Here is a 26,818-nt window from a genome sequence, read left to right as displayed (position 1 = left end):
AACCTCCCAGTGGGCATTGGCTTCTGGAATATGTATTTTAAAGGATCCAACCTGGTTATGAAGTAAGTGGTGTAGGCTTGCAAATAATGCCTCAGCTTCTAAGCGACCCAATTTAAAGCGCAACAAGTTCTTTCCAGTAAAGTGTACTTGGCTTCATAACTGGTAAAGTTCTTGCTCAAATAGTAAATGGCCTGCTCTCTCTTATCGGTCACATCATGTAGCCCAAGTATACAACCAAAAGAATTTTCCAAGACTGTCAGATACAGGAACAGAGGCCTCCCTAGCTCAAGTGGGACCAATACTGGTGGATTCGACAGATATTCTTTAATTTTATCAAAAGCTTCTTGAAACTCGTTTGTCCATTTGATTATCGCATCTTTCTTCAGCAATTTGAATATGGGTTCACACATGGATGTCAACTGAGTAATGAATCGGTTGATGTAGTTCAATCTTCCCAACAAACTCATAAAATCTTTCTTGATTCTTGGAGGAGGCAAATATCGAATAGACTTTATCTTTGTCGGGTCCAACTCGATGCCCCTCCGACTGACTACGAATCCCAAGAGTTTGCCGGATGGTACCCCAAATACACATTCGGCTGGGTTCGGCTTCAAATCATATTTGCGCAACCGCTCAAAGAATTTTCTCAAGTCCCGAACGTGGTCGTCTTGGGTTTTGGATTTGATGATTACATCGTCCACATACACCTCTATCTCTTGGTGCATCATATCATGAAAAATGGTAGTCATGGCCCTCATGTAGGTTGCCCCGACGTTGTTCAGACCAATTGGCATGACTCTGTAACAGTATGTACCCCAAGGTGTGGTAAAAGTTGTCTTTTCTGCATCTTCTTCATCCATCAACACCTGGTGATATCTTGTGTAACAATCCATGAAGGACTGTATCTCATGTTTGTTGCAGTTATCAACAAGGATGTGGATATTCGGCAAAGGGAAGTTATCTTTGGGACTTGCCTTGTTTAAATCTCTATAATCCACACACACCCAGGTTTTTCCATCCTTCTTCGGTACTGGGACCACATTGGCTAACCATGTAGTGTATCGAACTACCCAGATTACCCCTGCTTTCAACTGTTTCGTGTCCTTTTCTTTGATCTTATCACTGATATCGGTTTTAAACTTTCATTACTTTTGCTGGACAGAGGGGCAATTGGGGTAAGTTGGCAACTTATGAACTACCAAATCAACACTTAGCCCTAACATGTCATCATATGACCAAGTGAATACATCTTTGAACTCAAACAAAAGTTGGATTAATGCGTCCCAGGTTTTCTCATCTGTGTGAATGCTTATCTTGGTTTCCCTGACTTCTTCAGAACTTCCCAAATTAACCGGCCCAGTATCATTTAAGTTCGGCTTAGGTTTATTCTCAAATTGTTCCAATTCTCAATTTATTTCCCTAAAAGCCTTCTCCATCGTATTCTGGCTCTTGGTTCATTATCTTATAGTTAGGCAATATATTTGAATCTGGGCATGAAGTCCGCAAGCATGTCATATAATTTAAAGCCACATTATTAGAAATGAAAGAAGAAATAAAAGAGAAAATAATGAAAATCAGAAGGAATAGAGGAAGATGCACGATGAAATATTGATTTCATTTCATTGAATTTGAAGATAACAGGGTTTACATTGGAAATTAAAAGACAAGAAACTAAAGAAAACATTTGAGTTACACCTTGGAATAACTCATGATGCAGAAAAAGTGGCAGGACTGGTCTACCGGGACTCCCGCCTGATTAGGAATGGCGTAGCCTTCCAATTCTGCAGTTTGGCATTAGTTCCCATATACAGCACCTCAGTGGTGCTTGAGCCTTCCCCTGGTTGAACCATGTGGGCTTCATACAGTATCTTCCTCATGACCCAACAGATTTCTTCGATTTCTTCAACCGTAAAGGCCTTATCTTCCACTTCCTCATTGTATTTCGGCTTGACAAATGTTCTATACAGATACGACACCGGCTGAGGCAAGACACAACCATCATCTTTCTATCATTTTCCCATGTTGCATCAACTGGAGTAGGTCGAAAGCCTACCCCAAAGAACTTTTCACTAGCGATCAGGGTAATAGGTTCAGCTATTCCTTGCAATGATTTTCCGAGCCATTTCCCAGGTTTGTAGTCATGCTTGATCATTTCTTTGGCCACCATGATTGATACATTAGAAAGGAAAGGTTGAGGGCAAGATTTTCCTTCTTCGCAATGATCAGCGACCACGATTTTAAAGGCCTAATAGACTATGTGCTCACTCCCCTCTCTTGCTTCACGACATGGGACTGATGGGTCCCGATAAATTGATTGCTCATTTTCCCCGTGGACCACAATCTTTTGATCCTCATGCTCAAACTTCACCATCTGGTGAAGAGTAGAGGGTACAACCCCCACTGCATGGATCCACGGACTCCCCAAAAGAAAGTTGTAGGATGTGTCCTTGTCCAGAACCTGGAAGGTTACTTCAAAGTCTACTGGGCCGATGGTCAGAATCAGATCAATCTTTCCAATTGTGTCCCTTTTGATACCATCGAAGGCATTTACATAGATGTTGTTAGGTCGAATTCTTTCGGTACCGATTTCCATACGCTGCAGAGTTGAGAGTGGGCAAATGTCTACCCCAGAGCCTCCATCCAACATAACCCTTTTTCACGTAGTACCCTTCGCATTTGACTGTCAAGTGTAGGGCTTTGTTATGTGCGGACCCTTCTGGGGGCAAGTCATTTTTGTTGAAGGAGATCTGGTTAATTGCGAAAAATCTTTCGGACATTCTCTCCAACTGCTCTACAAAAGTCTCAACAGGCACATATGCTTTGTTAAGGGTCTTGATCAATACCTTTTAATGTTCAGTGGAGTTCACCAACAGAGATAACAAGGAGACTTGTGCGGGAAATTTTCAAAGCTGGTCGGTCACCTCATAATCCGCCATTTTCATCTTTTGAAAGAAAGCCTCTGCTTCTTCGACAATCACGGGCTTCTTAGATGGGAAGCGCCTTCTAGTGGCATTGTTCACCTCTTTCAATTTGAAATACTTTTCAGCCTTTTTTATTTTCTTGAACTTCTCCTGAGATTTCTTTGCCTTTGTAAGTCACCACTGATTTGTTGTAGTTCCAGGGCACAACGGTAGGATCCGTCATGGGTTTTTATGGTGCACGGACAATAACCACGGGCTCACTCAGCCTTGATGGATTAATTGGCCCTCGCATCATATAAGCTCCCTTGGGCACATACATTTGGGTTGTCTTATTCAGCTCGAATCTCCTGGGAGGACTCAAAGTCATTTGCCTTTCTTTGCGACCTCGAGGGACATAGAGGACATCATCTTTGGAGGCGTTGCCCCAGTTTCAATTTCAACTTTATTCTCTGACTTTGGAGGGGTGGTTTTGTTCTTTTTCTCCCCTTTGTCTTGCTTGGGGGCAGCGTTTGGATTCTTTTCTACATCAACGATGGCAATTATGGCCTTCAACGCTAGGTCAAATTCCTTGTCCTCACAAATCATTCCGATTATCGGCCCGTTGTTGTGGGCCGACAGTGGGTTGTTAGTCACATTGGGAATATCTTCATCCCTTAGAACTATCTTCCTTTGTTCTATCAAGTTCTCCACGACTCTCTTTAGAGTCTAGTAATCATTTGTGTCGTGCCCTTCTACCCCTGAGTGATAGGCGCATCGGGTACCGGCTCTGTAAGCGGGTGATGCTGGGTTTTGTCTGGTTTGAGGACCAGGCTATAGTCGACCCATTTGAACAAGCTTTGGTAATAGGCTAGAGTAGGGTTCGCCAATTGGTGTAAAATTTGGCCTCTTGGCGGTTCACGAGGGTGGAAATTGTTTTGTGGAGGTTGGGGGTTGTAGTGGTTTTGGTAAGGAGGTTGGTTTCTAGAAAATGGAGATTGGTTCCAGTTGGCTTGTTGTTGTGGCCGGACATAAGGTTGAGCATTCATGACCATGAATGGCTGAGGAGCATAAGCTACATCTTGGTGGGGGTAATAGTGCTACGGGGTTGTTTCTGAGAAAAGGGATCTGGGAGTACTGTGTTTTCTTGCACCCGACACTGCCATGGATGTTTCTTCCTTTTTCTTTCCTTTCGCTACTCCTCCAAACCCACCCTCAATGGCTTGGGAGGTAGCTCTGATGGCGGATTGGCTCAAGATTCGCCTGTTTTCAACCCGTTTTCAACCATTTCCCCATTTTCGATGGCTTCGACGAACGGCTTACCCATTGCGGACATCATGTTTTGAAAATAATCAGCCACTTGGGCTTGGAGGAAGACCGTGACCATTTCCATCTCGTCCATTGGAGGCTTTTACCTGGAGGCTTGCCCACGCCATTTGACAGTGTACTCTCGGAAGTTTTAGGAGAATTTCTTCTTTAAATTTGTCAATAAGTTCCTATCAGGGGCAATATTAATGTTCTACTGAAACTACCTGACGAAGTCCCGAGCAAGGTCATCCCAGATATGCCAAAGGGATATATCTTGATCCATATACCATTCAAACGCGATTCCGGCCAAACTCTCTCCAAAGTAGGCCATGAGGAGCTCTTCATTTCTGCCCGCTCCCCGCAATTGGTTGCAATATCTTTTGAGGTAGGCAATGGGATCTCCGTGCCCGTCATATGTCTCAAACTTTGGGGTTTTAAATCCCAATGGTAGATGCACGTAAGGGAACATATATAAGTCGGCGTAGGATACACTTTTGTGTCCACTTAAACCCTTTATGTTTTTGAGACTCTGCTCCATGCTTCTCATCTTTCTCACAATCTTCTCTTGCTCAGGGGTTTTGGTGGCTTTCTCTTGTCGTACGGTGAACTCATGCCGGGGTGGTTAGAAGTAAGTATAGGTAGGAAACTCTGTAGGTTCCAGTGGAAAAGATGGTGTTTGGAAGGTGAAGGATGATGGGTCAAAGCTGGGCCTGGGCAGTGTAGGTTGTGCCGTAGTCGAGCAAGGCGGAGCAGTGAAGATATTCAAAGCTGTACCTAAAGCTAACACCTAGGGGAGAGCCTAAGAAGGTGTTACCACAAAGTTGGCGGAAATAGTAGGGTATCCTAGTGGGGTATTTGGATAGTTTATGGGGATGTTGGAGGTCCCACTTGCCCTGGGAAAAAGCTCGGGAAATCCAGGGATTGCACTTGGTGGTTCTCTTCCGTTTGCCCAGGCGTCCCACATTTCCATCATGTGGAGATGCAGTAACCTATTTTCCTCGGCAGCTGCCGATTCTGAAGTTGGGATGCCCGGGATCGGACACTCATCTGTAATAAGAACTGTTGGCAGTCATTTCTGAAGACATTTCAATGCTTCCCTTCGACCTCGTGAAGTATGGATGCAAAGACAGACTGCCACAAAACCAACCACCTTTTTATAAAACCTTAGCTTAACAGTAGACAACAAACCGGTCAGTTTGAAGCAAATAACACATAGGTAATCGCACGTTGGGGTGTGATGCACCTATACAATCAAATGTGTTTCTACGTGTTTCGCAACGATTGCATGTTTCATCCCGGCTTTTTTTATTTTCCCTGATTTTCTCTTTTTTCCACTTCCCAATCTTCCACTTTTTTTATTTTTTATTTTTGCTCCCTTTTTCTCATTTTTCCTTTGATTTTTCTTCGGCTCTCTTTTCTTCCTTTTGGGTTTTTCTTCTGGGTCTTTCTTTTCACATCCCTCTCTTATTGGAATTATTTACAAAATCATGACCGGATCCGATGAGGATTGCCTACGTATCGCAATGTCGCGTGAATCAAATCATTACGTAGTTCAAGAAAATAAATACGAAAAATAAAGAAACAAATTTTTTTTTGGGGAATTTTCGATTTTCATTAATAAAAACTCCTAAACTTTCTATTACAAAAGACTTCAAACTACTCATTTTCTTGGAAAAACTACGAACAGACTCAAAATAAACCAAAATAAAGACTCGATAAGTGAAAAATCAGGAATACATTAAGCTTCGACTCTTGGGGCCCGTGGGACATCATTCGGTCTCGCCACGGGCCTATATGTGAGATCCCCTAAAGTCGCTCCAAATCACTCATTATCTGGCGTACAAATGTCATCACTGCAGCGAAGAAAGTGGTTCGAGTCATGTCCTCATATGCTTGGCATTTCATGACAATGTAGTCGGCAATGGCTCTAACCCTCTCTCGGATTCTACCCTTTTCCTAAAGCAGACGCCCGACCTGCTGATTCCTGGCTTTTAATACCTAAGTGTCGTGATGGTTTTGATTTTGAAATTGTTTCATTTCTTCCTCCATCTGAGCCATCAAAGCATAGCAATGTTCCCTATCAGCTTTAAAGTCATTGGCCTGCTTGGCCGCCTCATTCTCAAGGGTAGTTAACTTTCTCTTCGGATTGGTGATTGTCCCTTCATATTTTGTTTTCAATTGATGCACAAACTGTGCCCGCCCTTCTGTGTTCTTTGCCAATTGGGCCCTGACTTTTGCTAGATTGGCTTCAGACTTTCTAGGTCATCTTGATACTCAAGTGCTCTCTTTCTCATACTGCTTATAAGTCTTTCGTCCGCTCGGCTTCTTTCCGGGTTTCTAGCAACTATTCTCATTTTCATGATTTGAGATTTGAGGGATTCATTTTTCTGAGTTAGCTTTTTCTTTTCCCCTTCATCTACGACAGCCTGGATACTGTTGCCAAATTTGAGGTCCCTGATTTGTCCCTCTAATTTATTTATTTTTGGCCCTGTAGCTTTCTTCTTTTGCCAACCAGCCCCACTGCTCTTGCGAGTCGTTGGTGAATTGTTGAACATGAGCTCTCTTAGCAGGTCTCTCAGGAATCTGGAACCTTCTACCGAACCAAATAATGTACTTGGGGTCTACTTCACCTCTAGCTAGATCCCCCACCATAGTCTTAGGTTCAAGAAATCTACATTCATTCCACACTTGATGAACTCTTCCTTCCGAAAATACGGCCTTTGGGCCCAATTCGATGACATGTCCACTCAAATCTTCATCATGGGGGATGGTTTGAAATTTGCCCAATTGATGCAAAACCCTATGAGGAGCATATGGCTGGATGCTCCGGATGCCCATCAGGAGAAGATAACATACTTCTGCTAACATGTACACAACTTCGGTGACAGGGAGCCATCTGAACGCCCATTCAATTTTATCAGAAGTCAAAGAGCTCAAATGTGCCAACCAAGCCTCGGTACCCTCGGGAAATCCAACACCAACCACTCGGCTATCAAATTCTTCGATGCAGTTCAAACCGGTCATGCCATAATTCATATACCCGGCCCGGTGGTAGAGATGTTCCTATATCCACAATTGTAGTAATAAGTTGCAACCTAGGAAGAAATTTCCACCTTTTCGACAGATGGCCAAAGCTCGGTAAATTTCAGACAAAATCAAGGGAACCAAAGTGCCATTAGCTTTCTTGATTGCGACGTCAACCATTCCCACTAAGCCCAGTTCTATGTTGTCTCTTTTTGCGGACAGATTATAAGTCCCAAGAAGGCTACTATAAATACCAAGCCTCGCCTTGCCTCCCAATTATCTTTATTTCCAGCATAGGTCAAACTAGTATTCGGTGCTTTAAAGCCTTGGGGGTTACCATAACATTGGTACAAGAACTGGAAAGTGCATGACCCTTCAGATAAATTCTTATCCTGGATATCCCGGCTAATACTCAACATATCCAGAAACTTGTGGGGAGATACCGGCCTTGGTGACACCGGATACCGACTTCTAAGATTTCCATTAAGGCCGGCGTAACCCACAATTTCTTCTAGTGTGGGTGTGAGCTCAAAATCAGAAAAATGGAACATATTTCGAGTCGGATCCCAAAAAGGTATCAAGGCTTCAATTATGTCCAATCTTGGCTTGATGTTCAACAGTCCGACAAGACCACCCAATACTTTAATCACAGTTCCTCTACATCCTTTTCCCAAATCATTCCACCACATATGAAGTTGTAAGAGTATTTCCTCAAGAGCTGCGAAGGGTTCATTTTCGTTTGTGCTCATCCTGCACATTTATTAGGGTGATTTAATAACTCATTTTGACTCAAGAAAAGATTGACACTTTTTTTTCCTCAAAAGTTTCATACCAAAACAAAAATCCACCTTTGCAAATACGACCTTTCAGCACTTCGGGGAAGAAGATTTTAAGGTTGTACTCGACAACCGGTCAAAATTTTGAGAAAGAGACCACATGCGTCTGTTCTTGCAAAAACAGCCTTTCGACGCCCTTTTGGGGACATTCAGCTATTTTAGACAAGAATGACATCACCTTACTTATTCATAATAAAAACAATAATATTTTTTGTTCTTTTTGGGCTATTTTTGCAAAAGGGAAGTTGGACCCGATGAAGGTTGCCTACGTATCCCACATCCGGTGAGAATCAAACTGGCGTAGTTCGGGCCGAAAAATAAAAACCACTATTTTTCAAACAGAAAATTTTGTCAGAATTTTGGTAGAGTTTCAGTATATTTTGGACACTGATTTTTTCAAAACAAGAAATTATCTCTCTGAGCCCTTACACTGCTATTCTCTTTTCCCAATTTCTTCTATTATCCACAAGCCGATCAACATGTGAATCTGAAACAAATAAATGCACAAGTAGCAAGTAGGATGCATCAGGATGGTCTTTTCATTTCAGGTACACTTGTCCTAGACAGACTCAACCCCTGTGTTGAGTCTCCTAAGTCAAATGCACATGATGCAAACAAACATTCCTACTAGGGATCCGGCATGATGCTTTGTTATACTAGGTTTTAAAACCTGGGTTTATTGTTCTAGACCTAGCTTGCCCGAGCAGACAACTCGAGCTGGGGGGGGGGGGCACCGTACCGGGAATACAGAAGCTTCAGCGGCTTTGCAACCTGTCTGAACCTCGTTCTAAAATGAGATAAGACTCTAGACAGAAGAGAAGTCACAAAATATCAAAATATCAGAGAGAGGAAAGGTTTCGTAGCAGTTTATATACAATTCAAAAAATATCAAAGCGATAAAAGCATTTAGCACATTAGGCTCAAACATGTAGGAAAATCAGATAAAAGGTAAAGCCAATCATAACAGCTATTCTAAGCTCGAAATCTTGAACCCTGAACCAGAGATTTTGGGTTTTGATTCCCCAGCAGAGTCGCCAGAGCTATCACACCTCCTTTTTTACACACCCGAAGGTAGTATAAGGGAGTTTTCCATTTTAAATGACATTATTCAAAATGGGATTATTTTATTTATTTTAGTCAGAGCCGCCACTTGGGATGGTTTGTTTTGGGTGTCCCAAGTCATCAGTTTATTTTAAATCCCAAATCGAGGAAATTCGACTTTCCTTTTGAAGTCTGCGAACCTGAAATTCTAAGTAAGGAATTCTGTTAACCCGAGAGAAGGTGTTAGGCATTTCCAGGTTCCGTGGTTCTAGCACGGTCGCTTAAACTATCATAATTAGTTTATTATCTTATTTTAATACATGTTTTAGCCTATGGTATAATTTTAAACTATTAACTGTTTTAATTGATTTTAGGAAGATTCAACGTTATCTAAAACGCGTCTTTGGATCACGCCACATGAAATGCACTCGCGGTCTGCGACATATTTATTTAACGTTGTTGAGATTTGGATTTGGGTCACATGAAATGCACACTCAAGTTTAGGAGAGTAATTTTAAAATAGCGCGCCTAAAACAACTACGCACTTTCAAATTTGCGAGGGCCATGAAAAATTCGACTAAATGGCACGCCTCGATTTCTAAGGATTTAAATATTAATTAAGCGAGGGCCATGCATTTTGAGATTTTATTTGGCACGGCACACCTCGATCCAATTTTAAAGGGATTAAAACTAAAGCTTTTGAGGGTCATAACTATATCTTACTTAATGTGGCACGCCTCAAATCTACTTTCAGAATCTAATCAATTTATTAAAAGACTAATGGAACTTCTGAGTCACTTTTAAACCAAGCTACTCTAAATTTCAATAGCCACGGAACTAGTAGTAACAGAACCCACGCTTGATTATTGAAGGAGTCTAAGCTAGCTATAGGCCTAACGACCATTTATCAATAGCCTGAACAGGCATGAGAATGCAACATGGGCCTATCCTGAAGCCCAGATCGAAGAGAGGCCTGCCAAGAAGGGAAGTTCAGCACATGTTGTGCCAACGACATTAAGCCCAAGCAACAATCTGATAAAACCATTCTTATTCACAAACCACACTACATTCATGCTCAAACAATTCTGATTCTCCAAATGACTTTAAAACCCCAAACTCAAAGTAAATAATGTACTCATGACAAAATGATAAAAGCCAAGTAATGTGGTAACATTTTAAGATTCACAGAAGAAGAAGAACCAATTGCTCTCAATACTACAAAAGCTATATTGCAAATCTAAAGTAGATACTATTCACGAATTCATATACTAAATGACAGGGAAGCAAAATCGTGCAGCTTTTAATTAAATACAATCCGAAAACTAACTTCACAAGCAATTACATTGCTTTAAACATTAACCAAGACATTTCAATAGAATACCTAACATCAAACACTTAATGCAAAATATCAGGCTTAACCATATAGCGTTCAAATGCTAGCAAACAATTCAACAACAACCTAAATGTTACTGCCAATACAAACCAAAGCATTTCTTTCACCTATAGCCAATTTTAAACAAAACTGATAACTAAACAGAAGAATCAAACCACTCAAAGCTTCGATTTCATACTATGACATCATATTCATGATCAGTATACTAATCAGAACATTTCCAAGGCTAAATATTACAGCCGTACATGATATTGAAGGAAGAAGAAATGAGATTCAACAACAAATAACATCAGTTTTCATCATATTTCCAGATCCAAACTTCATACTAGACTTAAGTGATGTCCATAGTGCCGAAAGTACCTGGAGATGAAAATAGGAAACAAAGAAGTGAAGAATCAGCAATAAGCAGCAGCAGAAACCAACACAGAAGCAGCAATGAAATAGTGCTAAGATCAAAGAGCAATGAAATAGTGCTAAGCAACAATCAAGCTTCAGATTCTTGAACCAACTTCCATATTGAAAACCCCAAATGCTCGATTTTCTACTAGTCCTTTAAAATTCTGACTTATCACAATGGAATCAGAACTTGAAATCAAGCAGAAATTCAAACTATTTTTAGCATTTTTCTTAAAAGAAAACATTTAGTCGTTTTAGTTTTTCAGAATTTTTAATCTCTAAAAAAATCTCCCCCTTGTGAAAGAAGAAACTATGCCTTTATAGGCAAGCTTTAAGGGCAACATAAGAGGGACTCAATTTTGCACATTAGTCCTTTCAGAATTTTCATTTTTACTGCTGTACCCTTGGTGTAAAAATCAGATTTTCAAGTAGGTCCCAAAGGCAGCTTCATAAATCGGTTATTAAAGATTCCCCTAGCCTAAATTCCTAAACTATCCCTTGAACCTCTGCTTTTTACTTTTGAAACCAGGCAGATATGGGTCATGGGTCAAATTGACCCAATAGTTCAAGCCAGCAAGATCTGGGATAATCCCTTTTCTTTGGACCCAAGTCCAAATCCAAAATTCAACAGAAGAATCGAGAAGGTATAAAAATGAAGGGTAATTCAGAGTCAATTGGACTTGCTGAACCAAACTTTCTTAATAGCCCAAAACTAAAGGGAAAATCAAACGAAAACTAACCTAATGAATCCAGACAAAACAATTAACATTTCACATAAACTAAAAGAAACACATGCAAGGATGATTTTGAGAAAACATAATAAGAAAAAAGAAAAATAGAAGAAGCCAAGAAAAAATGGACAAGAGAAAATACTAAAAATCCCTGTCAAATCAAGCAAACACACAGTCTTGAACTATTTTTGAGGGGAACTTCGATTTATGACCGGAATAGACCTTAATCGTGGGTTCTCAAATGAAAACACACGAATAAAGTCTATTTCAATCTCAGATCATCAAATAGACTCGCCAATTTGGGGTTTCAGAATTTTAGGGTTCGAGCTTTGATTTAATATTCGAAGGGTTCTAGGGTTATTCGAGGAAAAGGGATTAGGGATTGGGGAAGAGGAGATGAAGGGAGTTCTGTGGTATGAATTTGGGCCGATTTGGTGATGGCGCCACCACCGGAGAACACTAGGGCAGCGCTAAAGTTTTGTTCGATCTCTGCAGAGGGGTGAGATGAGTGAGATGTGTTTGAGAGGGGGGTCAGCTCTTGGGATAGTTATATAGTGAAGAGGTCTTTAGTTCTGGACCGTCCGATCAAATGAGATCGATGGTCTTGGTCACAACCATTGAAACGCCGTCGTTTGGGCATCGATGGGGGCAGACCAGGTATGGGGTGGATTTGGGCCGGTTTTGGACGGGTCTATGAGGGATAAATCAATTGGGCTTTGGATTTAATGAAATTAGCCCAAAATCTGATCCTTTCACTTCTTTTCTTTCTTTTTTTCCATTTATTTTAAAAACTCTTCTTTATTTTCAAAATTAAAAATAAAATCTAAATTAATTCCTAATACAAATTATTCTACCAAATTAAATTAATTATCTCTAAATAACAATTACCACAAATAATTAAATACAAATTAAAGAAAACTACCAAAATTCGAAACTCAAACTTAAAAATGCAAAAAATGAGTTATTTTTTGTGATTTTCCATTTTTGTAAAACACTAATTTAATAATTAATCAAGAAAATGTAAAATAAGGTCCTAAATGCAAATGCAATGTATTTGTTTTTATGAATTAAATAAAATTAAACATCCACACAAACATGCAAACAATCAGAACAATTCTACAATAATTCCTAAAATAACCAATAATTAAAAGAAGAAGAAAAAAATCTAATTTTGGAATTATGTAGGAATAATTCATGTGAGGCAAAAATCATGTGCTCACAGGGCTTATGCAAAGAGAAGGCAATGCTTAGCCTTACACAAGTAAGGAGGAAGGGCTTAGCCTCATGCATGATTTGAGACAGGGCTTAATATCATGCAAATAGGGAGGCAGGGCTTAGCCTCATGCAAGATGTGAGACAGGGGTTAGTCTTATGTAAAATTTGAGACAATGCTTAGTCTCATGCAAATGTGGAGGCAGGGCTTAGCCTCATGCAAGGTTTGAGACAAGGCTTAGTCTCATGCAAAGAGAAGGCAATGCTTAGCCTTATGCAAATAAGGGAGGAAGGGCTTAGCCTCATGCAAGATTTGAGACAGGGCTTAGTCTTATGAAAAATTTGAGATAGGGTTTAGTATCATGTAAAGAGAAGGCAATGCTTAGCCTTATGCAAATGTGGAGGCAGGGCTTATCCTCATGCAAGGTTTGAGACAAGTCTTAATCTCATGGAAAGAGAAAAAAATGCTTAGCCTTATGCAAATATGGGAGGCAGGGCTTAACCTCATGCAAGATTTGAGACAGGGCTTAGTCTCATGCAAAGAGAAGGCAATGCTTAGCCTTATGCAAATAAGGGAGGCAGAGATTAGCCTCATGCAAGATTTGAGATAGGGATTAGTCTCATGTAGATTGGGAGGCAGGGCTTAGCCTCATGCAAGTTGTGAGACATGGCTTAGTGTCGTGTAGATAGGGAGGCAGGGCTTAGCCTTATGTAGTGAACAAGTAAGAAATAGGAGTAGAATATTTCTTAGCTGGAGATATATTTGCATCTGGTGGCTTAATTGATAGTGACTTTGATATGTGTATGTATGTGAATACTCCTGTTATATTCACCATGCTTGTATCCAAAGAAAAATCGTGAGTTTTGTAAGGGGAGGTTTGTTCGTGCCTCGTCTTCTTGCTTCGCTTTGCTCTATTCTGGAGGCCCTGTTCGAGTTACCCTAAGTAGCACCTAGCTGCCATAGAAATAAAGTTTTGAAAATATGCACTTATTGGTGAAATAGAGTTATTTTAGAAAGCACAGTGATATGCAATATCAAGTAATTAGATGAACTAATGACTGTAACACATTTTAGAGACATTGTATCTTTCTTGCATTAGAAGTTTAAGGGTCCTCCTCAAAATTCTGCCCCAGTTTGGTAAATGATCTTTCGGCTGTTTTGCGTGCGATGAAATTTGCTGAACCTTCTCCAGAATTTTGAGAATCTTTCTTAAAATTCTGCCCCAGTTTCTTATCCAATCTCTGACTATCTTGCATACAATGGTTGCGGTTGGACTTGCTCCAGAATTTGAGGGTCCTTCTCAAAATTCTGCCCCAGTTTATGGTTCCAAAGGACAATGAAATTTGTATTAAGATATGACCGAACCCATAAGTCTACTTATGTATCCCCTCTTAAACGGGAATCAGGTCAAGCATAATTCAGTTACATCATATGAAGGAATGTAAAAACATAGCATCTCTTGACTACGTCTAAATTGATTGGTTTCGGCCAAACTTCTCTGTCAATTTCTGCAAGTATGAGTGCTCCCCCTGTTAGCACCCGGTGAACCATATAAGGACCTTGCCAGTTGGGTGAAAATTTCCTTTTGGCTTCATCCTGATGCGGGAAGATGCACTTCAACACCAACTACCCCGGTGCGAATTGTCTTGGTCTGACCCTTTTGTTGAAAGCTCTGGACATTCTATTCTGAATAAAGCTGACCGTGACATACTGCGTTCATTCTTTTTCCATCTATAAGGGCCAGTTGCTCATAGCGGCTCCTTATCCATTCTGCATCACTGAGTTCGGCTTCCTGTATGATCCTTAAAGAAGGAATTTCTAACTCAGTTGGAATGACAACTTCGGTACCATAAACCAGTGAATAGGGAGTTGCCTCAGTTGATGTACGGACCATAGTTCAGTATCCCAATAGGGAAAAGGGTAACTTCTCATGCCATTGTTTATGATTTTCTACCATCTTCCTTAGTATCTTTTTGATGTTTTTGTTTGCAGCTTCCACACCTCCATTCATTTGGGGCTTGTATGTTGTAGAGTTTTTGTGCTTGATTTTGAAGGTTTCACACATGGCTTTCATTAGATCACTATTAAGGTTGGCAGTATTATCAGTGATAATGGATTCGGGAACCTCAAATCGGCAAACAATACTATCCTTGACAAAGTATGCGACGACTTTCTTGGTTACAACTTTGTAAGATACGGCCTCTACCCATTTTGGGAAATAATCGATGGCCACTAGAATGAACCAGTGCCCGTTTGAGGTGGTAGGCTCGATCGGACCGATGACATCCATTTCCCAGGTAGCAAAAGGCCAAGGTGCGCTTGTTGCATTGAGCTCATTTGGTGGTACCTTTATCATGTCTACATGTACCTGACATTAGTGGCGTTTCTAAACATACCAGATGTAATCTGTTTCCATGGTCATCCAAAAGTATCCAGCTTTTAGTATTTTCTTGGCTATAATAAAACCATTCATATATGGTTCACAAGTTCCGGCATGTATCTCCTCGATCAATCTGGAAGCTTCCTTTGCATCAACGCACCTTAACAACCCCAGATTAGGAGTTCTTCTATATAGGGTCCCTCCGCGTTGGAAGGAGTGATTGGACAGCCTCCACAGCATGCGTTTTTTAGTATGGTTTTCCTGCTCCGGATATTTTCCTCTTTCCAAATACTCTTTGATGTCGTGGAACTAGGGTTTTCCATCCATTTCTTCTTCAACATAAGCATAGTAAGCCGGTTGGTTATGGATTTTCACTATGATGGAATCGATGAAATTCTTGTCTAGATGTTGTATCACGAATGATAAGGTCATTTTGAATTCTGGGCACATGTTTGAGTTATATCTTTGTGAATCTCTTTGTCAACTTCTGCACATGATACAAGTATGGTAGTATCTTAGTATTTTTCGTAGAACATTCTCCTTAAACCTGATGTACCAGAAGATCCGAGTCACCAATTACCAACAACTCTTGTATATTCATATCAATGGCTAGATTGAGCCCCATGATGCAAGCCTCATATTCTGCCATGTTGTTGGTGCATGGAAACCTAAGTTTCGTGAATACAGGGTAATGTTGACCTGTTTGTGATACCAAAACCGCTCCCATGCCCAATCTTTTGAAGTTTGCAGCCCCATTAAAGAACAATCTCCAACCGTCGTGAGCTTTAGCAATGTCATCTCCTATGAATGATAATTCTTCGTCGGGAAAATATATTTTGAAGGGTTTGTATTCTCCTCCTATAGGATATTCAGCAAGATGGTCTGTCAATGCTTGTCCTTTGACTGCCTTCCGAGTTACATAGATAATGTCGAACTCACATAACAATATTTGATATTTAGATAACTTCCCAGTTGGCACTGGCTTATGAAAGATATACTTTAGGGGGTCCATCCTGGATATGAGGTGTGGGGTATATGCACAAAAGTAATGCCTCTATTTTTGAGCTGTCCAGGTCAAAGTATAGCAAGTGCATTCCAACAGGGAGTATCGTGCTTCGTAAGGTGTGAACTTTCTTACTCAAGTAGTATATGGCTTTCTCCTTTCTTCCTGTCTCATCATGTTGTCCCAAAACACATATGAAAGCACCATCTATTACAGATAGATGGAGCAACAAATGTCCCCCAGGTTCTGGCGGGCATAGAACTGGTGGTATGGTCAGGTATTTTTTGATTTTATCAAAATCCTTCTGACAATCTTCGATCCAACTCGTTTCAGCATCTTTCCTCAACATTTTGAAGATGGGTTCACATATAATTATGGACTGTGCTATGAAGCGGCTGATGTAGTTGACGCGTCCTAGGAAGCTCATCACGTCCTTCTTGCTCTTGGTAGTGGTAACTCTTGAATAGCCTTAACTTTGGATGGGTCCAACTCGATTCCTCTATGGTTGACAATGAATCCTAGCATCTTTCCCGCGGGAAACCTAAATGCACATTTTGCAGAATTCAGTTTTAGATTGTACCTCCTTAACATGTCAAAGAACTTTCTCAAGTCTGCTATGTGATTCGTGGCACTCTGGGATTTGATGATGACATCATCAACATACACCTTTATTCCCTTGTGTATCATATCATGGAAGATGGTTGTCATGACTCTCATGTAAGTAGCCCCAATGTTCTTTAGACCGAATGGCATAATCTTGTAGCAGTATACTCCCCACGATATGATGAAGGCTATTTTCTCTACATCTTCTTCATCCATCCAGATCTGATGATAACCCACAAAGCAATCTACAGAGGATTGGAGTTCATGCTTGGCACAATTGTCGATCAGGATGTGTATGTTTGGTAGTGGGAAATCGTCCTTGGGACTTGCACTTATTTAAATCCCGATAGTCAACACACACCATGACTTTCCCATCTTTCTTCGAATCTGGTACAATCTTGGCTAGCCAGGTTGGATACTCAACTACCCTGAGGACTTTGGTTTTGATCTGCTTAGTGACTTCCTCCTTGATTTTTAGGCTCAGTCTGGTTTGAATTTTCTGAGTTTCTGCTTCACTAGCGGACACATTGGATTGGTAGGAAACTTGTGAGCCACTATGGATATGCTCAGACTGGTCATGTCATCATATGACCATGCAAATATATCCTCATATTCCTTCAAAAACCAAAATGTACTCTTACTTTTCTGATGGTGATAAGTGAATGCTTACGCGAGTTTCCTTGACGGTTTCGGCATCTCCCAGGTTGGACTTAGGTTTATTCTCAAAGTTCTCAACCTCCCTGAAAATTTCCTCAGGTATTTCATCCTCTTCTTCTGAGTCACTATCCTTATGTTGCGTTGTCTCATTATATGTCACAGCTATTAGTTCATCAGGAAAACTATTAATAACGCTGTAGAAAGAAAAGTGTGAAAGATAGTAATGAATAATAAATAGCAATGCATTGATTAAATTTTGAAGATATCCAAAACAAGTACGGCTCTATGACTCGAGCAATTATTTTGCAATAAAATGCGTCTATAAAAAAAATTACTGAAAATATCTTGAATGCCTAGCATGGCTACATAAAAAATAAATCAGGCTAAATGCCAAGCTACATATGGACTCGGCAGGCCCGAGATGGTGTGGCAGTCCAACTCCTGAGAACGACTCTCTTTTCCACAGTCTGAATGGTGAGGCCTTCTTCCTTCTCATCCTCAATTATTGCACTGCATATCCTCATCTTCTAGGAATAGATTCCTTAGCCTAGCCAAAGCTTTTTCCTCTGCAGATCCACATATTAAATCGGCCTGGTGAAAAGTCTGACCCAGATGTGGCACTAGTTGCTCAAGAGGGTAATAAGGTCCACGCTATGGTGGCGACCAGTCATTATACTCCTGCCAGGTGTATGGGTATCCCAGTCCGAAAGTTGTGTCGTGACATTTCAACTGTACCGGCTTGGTAATGCCCTGGAGATTCTTTCCAAACCCTTGTCGGGTTCATACCCAGACCATGCCAGTATGCTTTCTATTTTGTTACTCCACCACTTGTCCTTCTCAATTGCATTGACATGTTCAATGTGGTGATAAGTTTCTCCCCCCAACTTTCTCCTATTCTCGATAATCGGGATAGTTTGACTTGTGTGAATAGGGTTACTTCCATCTCCGTGAATGATCACCTCCTGATGGTTCCATTCGAACTTCACGACCTGGTGTAGCGTGAAGCCACAGTCCCAGTGGCATGTATCCAAGGTCGGCCCAATAAAAGATTGTATGTAGCTGATATGTCAAGCACTTGGAATTCAACATCGAACCAAGTTTGCCCCATCTGCAGGCAAAGGTTAATCTCCCCAATCGTGGCCCTTTGAGACCTATCAAAGTCTTTCACGTTCAAACTTCCTCCCCGTATCTCGTGGAAATCTTTGCCCAATCTTTTTCAGAGTAGTCAACAGAAAAATGTTGAGGCTTGAACCCCCGTTTATTAGGACCCTGGAAATGAATTTGTCTTCAAACTGTACTGTGATACCCTATTATGACTTAACCCTTCAGGCGATAGTTCATCCTCATGGAAGATGATCTTGTGACTATCCTGTACTTGCCCTACCATGTTGGCCATTTATCCACTGGGATGTTGTTGGGCACGCAAGCTTCATTTAATACCTTCATCAGAGCATTCGTATGCACTTCTGAATTTTGTAATAGTGGCAAGATAGATATCTGGGCGGTGGTTTTGTTTAAATTATCGACGATAGAGTATTCCCTCGCTTGTACTTTCCTCCAAATATCATCCGGTCCAGTTTCAATGACAGGATGCTTGGAAGCAGACTCCTTGCTTGATCCTCGCAAATTTTCGATTGTATAGATCCTTCCAGTTCTGGTCATTCCCTGTGCGACATCAGATTCTTCCATTTTTGCTTTTCCCGTTCGCCTAGATTCGGCAATGTAATCCCAAGGTATGGCGTTATAATTGAAAGGAGGTGTCGTTGCTACTGTCACTTTGAAAAGTGTGGCCACTTCTACCTCAAATGGAACAGGTGTGGCTATAGGTGGAGCTACCTCAAACTCAATTGGAACCGATGCGGTTACCTCAACTTCGACTGACGGCTGTATGTGTACACCACTATAGGAGTGAGTGTGACTGCGGGTTTATAATCATTGCCTTTGCGAATTAGCCCGATTGACCCCTCAGTATCCCATTCTTCATCCGTCTCTATCATATGTACTCCATCACCCCTATGATTTGGGAGAGGATTATTGCAGATGTTGGGTGCAACTTCCTTCGCCTGTATGACCTTGTTAACAATCAATGTCTGGATTTTATCTTTTAATGTCCGACACTCATTAGTGGTGTGCCCCTTTATACCTGAATGATATGCACAGGTTTTATTTAGGTTGACCCATTGAGATGAATTCTCCATTTCCACAACAATAATAAGGGTGACATAACGAGTAGCCTTCAATCTTTTGTACAGTTGGTCGATGGGTTCAGCAATGGCGATGTATTGTCTGGGAGGTTTGTGATGAATGTTAGGTCGGGGTTTCTGGTAATTTTGACGAGTTGGAGGTGAATGATAGTAGGATGGCTGGGTGTTATAAGTGTGATAGGCGGTGGCAGGTTGGGAATATCTGGGAGGTGAGGGTTGGTATGTAGGTAGAGGTGTTTGGTATGTGAGTGGAGATTTTGGACCTTGGGCCACCATTACTTCCCCTACTTATTTCTTTTTTGAGATGCCCCTGATTGTAATGCTTTGTTCGTGGCCTGTAGTGCCTCGAAATTTTTCACCATCCTACTTTTGATACCTTCTTCAATCCTTTCTCCGAGTTTGATGATGTCGGAGAACTTGTGATTCTCAATGACCATTAGCCTTTTGTAATATTGTGGGTCTTGTGCCCTGACAAAGAACTTGTTCATTTGTTCCTCTTCTAGTATTGGTCTGACCTTGGCTGCTTCCGACCTCCACCGAGTAGCATACTCGCGGAAAGTCTCAGTTGGCTTTTTCTTTAAGTTCTGGATATAGAAGACATCCGGTGCATTTTCTGTATTAAACCTGAACCGATCCATAAATTCTGATGCCATGCTTACCCAATTAGCCCACTTCTTAGGATTTTGGCTTATGTACCAGGACATGGCATCTCTGGTAAGACTTCTCATGAAAAGCTTCATTCGAATCCTTTCATCTTTTTCGACCCCCATGAGCTTGTCACAATAAGTTCTTAAGTGAACCTTGGGATCACCCTTTCTGTCAAACATTTCGAACTTGGGAGGTTTGTAACCCTATGACAGTTCCACATATGGTTGTATGCATAAAACCTCGTAATTCAGACCTTCTATCCTTTTACCTCCTTCAACACCCTGAACTCAACCCGTCAGCTTCTTGAGCTCCTCGGCCATGTTCTTGATGAGAAGGTCCTTCTCAGCGGATTCTAGTGTATAGGAGATTGGTTGAGTGGAGTGAGGTAGGGTTTCCACGTATATGAGGTTGTTTTGGTGGGTGCTAGGGATTTGGGTGTAGTGGTGGTCGTTGGTCGAGTTTTGAGAATTGGGAATAGGTTGTGGTGTGTTCTGAGGAGTATGATAGGTAGTGTTTGTGTGTACCAGGTTGGTTGATGATGGTTTTATGAAGGAGTTGGTATCGGTAAAGGATTGGGGTTTTGAGGTGGTGTGGTGTACTCATAGGGTGCAGGAGGATTTTGTGGATGTTGGTTTGGCGTATTTTGAGGAGGTGCTAGGTTTTGAGAATTTTGATGGTTGACGTCTGGGACGTTCAGAGTGAGGGAGAGATTTTACAAGTTACAGACCTACTAAAGTTCTCCTTGTAACTCCAGTATCTTTTGTTCCAATGGTAAAATCAATTCATTTTGTGACGGGGTACTCCGACCGTCTGAAGTTTCAATGTTCTCAGCATTTCCTTTTCATATACCACTCAGGTCATCCATCTTAGCTTTTCCACTGCTTTTCGGATTACTCGGAGGAAGAGGGGGTGGAGGGCCTCTAGATCTGGTGTGATATGTTGATGATGCCAGTATGTAAGAACCAACCTTAGGGGATAGGAATAATAAAAGATAAAGAAAAATAAAAGGTAAACAAGTAGTAATGATTCTTAAATGTTTGCAGTATTTAAACAGAAATTGCGGGAATGTAAATTTGCGTCCTAATTTGGGAGCCTCGTTGTGCCCGAGGTAGGCCTAGCGACATATTGATTTGGAGAATTTTAGTTCCAATAATTGTGTCATTTCATTAATATAAAAATAGATGAACCCAAAATGATACTAAATAAGATACGTCACTAATGGCACTTGGCCTTATTACATTTGAAAAAGCAAATAAACCTAATCTACTTGGTCCTAGAAGGATCTTCTCAAGACTGGATGCTCTTGTCGATCAAATCCCCTAGTTCCCGCAGGTTCAGCAGTAAGTATGCCCTTGCCAAATGTCCTCCTTCACTTCCTTTAGCGTTCTGGCAATTGGTGACTCTCTTCCTCATTTTCCCTTCCAATTCCATTAGAATGTACTCCAAATAATCCAACCTTTCGCTGGATTTAATAGCCCTCTCTTTCCACTCATTGATCATTTCCATATCGGCCTTGTGTTGCTCCATAGGATCGGCTTCAGACTCGCAAACTCTTTTGCCCAGTTTGTTATACTTCACCTGCGCTTCAGCAACTTTGTCTATGACCCTATTTCCAGGACAAACCCTTGGCTCGAATATTCCTCCTATGTTATCATCCAACCATGAGGGGTAAAAGTACATGTGACCGGCATGATACCAATCCTGGCTCGATGGTATCCTTTTCCACAATAATCTTCAAGTGCCACATGTGATGTGCTTCACTTTTGTATGGAATGGCGTCAGCTTGAAAATCAGCTATGAAATGACTCATTTTAGTGACTCACGGTATGACCTGTTTCTTGCCTGTCTGTCTCAAAACCCCGAGGGGAGCATAAGGGTATATGCCCCTTAACCCAATCAATACCAAGTGTGGAACATCCCTAGATTTGATGATGAACTCGTCGGTAGGGAACTACTCGAACATCCATTGAACCTGATCTTCGGTCAAATTTTTAAAAATATGCACCCATCCTACAACATCCTCTGGTTGACCAAACCTATTTGGGATATCGGTCATTTTCTTGGGATGATGGAAGGCAATGTGATCATTCCACAGTCTTCGCAGAAGTTCCTAACGGCATTGACCTTTTTGGAGATGTTCTGACAGCCAAACTTGCAGCAGCATATTGCAACCCTCGAAGTATTTGTCTAAGGCCCCGTATGTGTCTGCTATGATCATGGGGACAATAGTATATCTCTGTCCTTTAATCCCCTCCATCAAGGTTTTGGTTACCATAGCCAGTCTGGTGTGGATTCTATCCCCTTGGATCAAGAACACTAACATACCCAAGAAACATAAAATGAACACAAAAACTCTACGGTGAATCCAACCCAAAGAAGTAATGGAGAATTCGTCATTGAAGATACGATAAGATATGTTGTGACCATATCGTTCATAGAGAAAGTTAAAAGATATGTAGGAATTTTCCAGGCATTGTAAGTCATCATTCTTCTTTAATCCTATCATCTTTAGAAACCCCTAGTAGTGCGATTTTTTGGTGCCAGTAAATCAGGACTATCCCAAGGTAGCCCAGTGAATCCCCCTATTTCTTCCAAGAGATGGGTCATTTCTATGTCTCCAAAGTGAAATACGGCTCTTTCCTTGTCCTAGAACATTGTGGCAGCTTCGATTACATGTTATTTGGTTGAAGGCTCAATAAAGAAGGCAGATTTCCCAAGATCCTTTTCATATGATTCTTTTCACTTGATGGAAGATCCTTCCACCAATCTAGCAACAATGGTGGTACGTTACGAACCATGTCGAACCTGGAGACCTCGTGCCTTATTTTCTGCAGAACAAATATGGTTAGGCCCTTTTCCCCTCCAGATTTGACTATTTATACAGCAATGATTAACATATTGGCAGTTATTTCTCAAAAATTAATGCACACAATCGTGGTTGCGTCCGTTAAAATTATGGAAAACCCGATGGACTTTTGGACAAATCTTGTCTTAAAGGGTTATTATGTGAACAACATATTAACCCGACTAGGTTTGACCATGATGCATATATAATTACTCAGAGTAAGGTTTCTATAGAGGTCTAGACTGGTACCCTCAAGTGGACAACTTGAGGGGGAAAGGCACAGAACGATCGATTGCACTGCTGATCGACTAGTTTTACCGCAAATATGTCTTTCCAAATTTAAAGGGTGATATATAGGAAGAGCGCAAACACTCATCAAGCGTTGCTATAGAATTGATTACGCACGAGTGAAATATGTTGTTGAGCATAATTTATGCAACAATAAATAGCATATTGTCACGTATTTGCACGTTAAAAATAATAAATACAGTATTTAATAATTGAAAGACGTTAAGGAAGAAAACAAGAAAACAAGTCAATTTCTGAAACAAAGGAAATCATAAATGCTTGAAAAATAGACAATTAAATCCAAATAAAGGGGGAATGGGAAAGGGTGCACATGTATTAACAAGAAATAACCATGCTTAAGACTAATTCACAAAAAAAAGTTTGTTATGGTAAGCACCTAAAATATCCCCAGCAGAGTCACCATGCTACCACGCTTCCTTTTTCCTCGCGGAGTCCGGGTTTAGACATTTTTTGGGACAACTCATTTCCTTTTGGGAATTGGGTATGGAATTTGAAGAGTCGCCACCTAACGGATTTAAGGTGTGTTAGGGCACCTAAAACAAATAACTCATAAACCGGTTTACATTACCAGAGATTGGGTAAGGGCTCAAAATAACCTTGAGGGGAAGGTGTTAGGCACTCGTCGAGGTCCACAACGGTGGGTCCCATCCAAACTTGAATTAGGTGAATTAGTCTTATAAGCAAACAAAGCAATTTAAACAAATATAGATTATTCAAATGATTCAAATGGGGATAAAAGGGGTCCTAGGTTTATTAGCCTATAGGATCACTTCTGTGCAATACTTGATAATCGTTCCCATGTTGGGGTGCTACACATAGCATTAACGCACAGGTCATCATATCTTTTACTACCCGATTACCCTTCCCTTAATTATTGTTACCTAAGCATTCTAATAGTATCCAGCACGTGCCTTATCCGTGCATTACACCTCCCTTGCATGTGGCCCTGGAGGTGTTTAGGACCTCAATTTAAGGAAGTTCTAGACTCACCTATTTTGTTTTAAAAAGGATAAAACTAAGCGACAAACAAAAAATCAAGTAGGATTATAATATAAAGATGTAATTAAGGGCTCATATTTACCTCCACAAATAAACAAACAATTGCACACCTCAAGCAAATAGTATTAAACGATTTAAAGTCCTATAACAGGATATTTAGATGAGCACAAAATATGAAACAATTTAATTAAGGCGGGGCAGTGAATACCTAATCAGTTTGCCTACTGATTTTATTATTTCCTGAAGTTGAGCAAGTTTCAAATAAACCATCACAGTTTTACACCTAGAATTTGATTGACCTATAGGCTTGCCTAAGTGATGATCGAGGAGAAACCTATGGATATGATATCTAATCTGTAAACTAGATGCTAGTCTTAACAGGCAGATTTTATCTTTAACTCCTGTAGGTATGGTTTTTAAGTGTTGAAACAGGTTGAAATCCTATAGGTGAGTTCTAAGTGAAGAAACTGATTTTAAAACCTTATAGGCATGGTATCTAAATGCAGGAACAGATTTAAAACCTTATGGGCATGGTATCTAAATGAAGGAACTAATTTAAAACCTTTTAGGCATGATATCTAAATGCATGGACTAATTTTAACACTTATTTGCATGAATGACTAAGCGTCAAGACTGATTTCTATATGTGTTTCCTATATTCATGATTTCTAAGAGAGTAAAGTATCAATCAATTGCCAAGAGAAATCAACAAGGAAATTCCTAGAAACGTGTTTTCTAATGCACACAGGAAGGTTTTGAGACATGATGATCAATGCAAAATTGAGAAACTACTTAGAAGCAGGTTTTCTAAAGATGCGAAGGATAAAAATTCTGGATTTAAAGAATTAGATGAGTCTTATAGGCATGGTTTCTACTACACATAAGTAAACAAACATCGTAGCAACCTATAGGTATGATTTCTACCCATTCCCAACAAAGACATATATAAGAATCCCTCCCAGTTTTACTAATAACCCCAATATCTGTTTACAAAGAAATATTATTCCAAACAAAATATAAATGAATTACAGAATAAAAACACTATACTATAGGGAGCCTGGATAGGCCCAAAAGTAAACCGTGAAGCCAGGCCTTCAACCAAGTCTGAAATATGCTAATATTTTCATAGTACACCCAATGGTCTTCTATTGCGTCAAAGTTCCCAATGGCCTCAAGGACCTCGGGCAATGCTCACACCAGAAAACTGTGACGACCGGGCCAGTCGTGTCATGCGTTACTGCTCTGTTTCCCCCATTTCTGCTTCTTATTGCTTTGTCTATCGATTCTAGGTGTGATTGGGTTGGTTGGCTCGGGTTCGGAACGGTTTTGGTGAGGTTTGAGATACATAGTCTCTTTTGAAGAAGCTTAAGTTGGAAAAAGTCAACAGGATGTTGACTTATGTTTTAGAGGGATCAAATGTGAGTTCCGAGGGTTTGGATAGATTGGGAGGTGATTTGAGACTTAGGAGCGAGAACGGAATGTGTTTTGGAGGTCCGGAGTAGATTTAGGCTTGAATTGGCCAAATTAGAATTTTGGCATTATTCAGTTGATAGGTGAGATTTTGATATATAGAGGTCAGAATAGAATTCCGAGAGTTACAATAGTTCTATTGGGTCATTTGGGATGTTTGTGCAAAATTTCAGGTCATTCGGACGTAGTTAGGTATACTTTTTGATCAAAAGCATAATTCGGAAGATTTTTGGGAACTTAGGCTTGAATCCGATGTGTTTTGGTTGATTCGATGTTGTTTGAGGTGTTTTGAAGATTGGTATAAGTTTGGATGGTTTTTTGGGACTTGTTGGTGCTTTTGGTTGATGTCCTGGGGGTCTCGGGGTGATTTCAGAAAGATAGTGAAAAATTGGAAGTTGGTTGTGACAGCTGAAGTTTTCCCATTTGCTATCAAAACCACACCTGCGGCTAGGGACCGCAGGTGTGGTCTCACAAAAGCAAGACTTGAGTTGCAGAAGCAGAAAGGGCCTAGGAAGGCAGAAACCACAGAAACGGTTGAAGAACCGCACCAGCGATGGTGCATGTGCGGATTGGGCATCGCAAATGCGAAAGTGGAGGACTTAAGTTAAAACCGCAGAAGCGGTTCATGGACCGGAAAAGCGGAACCACAAAAGCGGGGAATTGGCCGCAGGTACGGAATCCCTGGGCCAGAAGGTATAAAAGAAATCCTTCGCGATTTTTGAGTTGTTCTTCACCATTTCTAGTCGGTTTTGGATCTTTTTGGGAGATTTTGAAAAGGGAATCAAGGGATATCATCTGGAGGTAAGGTTTTTGAGTCTAATAATCGATCCTATGATATTATTTCACGGATTAAAGCTATAA

This window comes from Nicotiana tabacum, chromosome 18 (assembly GCF_000715075.1).
Source record: "Nicotiana tabacum cultivar K326 chromosome 18, ASM71507v2, whole genome shotgun sequence".
NCBI lineage: Eukaryota > Viridiplantae > Streptophyta > Magnoliopsida > Solanales > Solanaceae > Nicotiana > Nicotiana tabacum.
The sequence above is the reverse complement of the archived record's forward strand: the minus strand, read 5'-3'. Positions refer to the sequence as shown.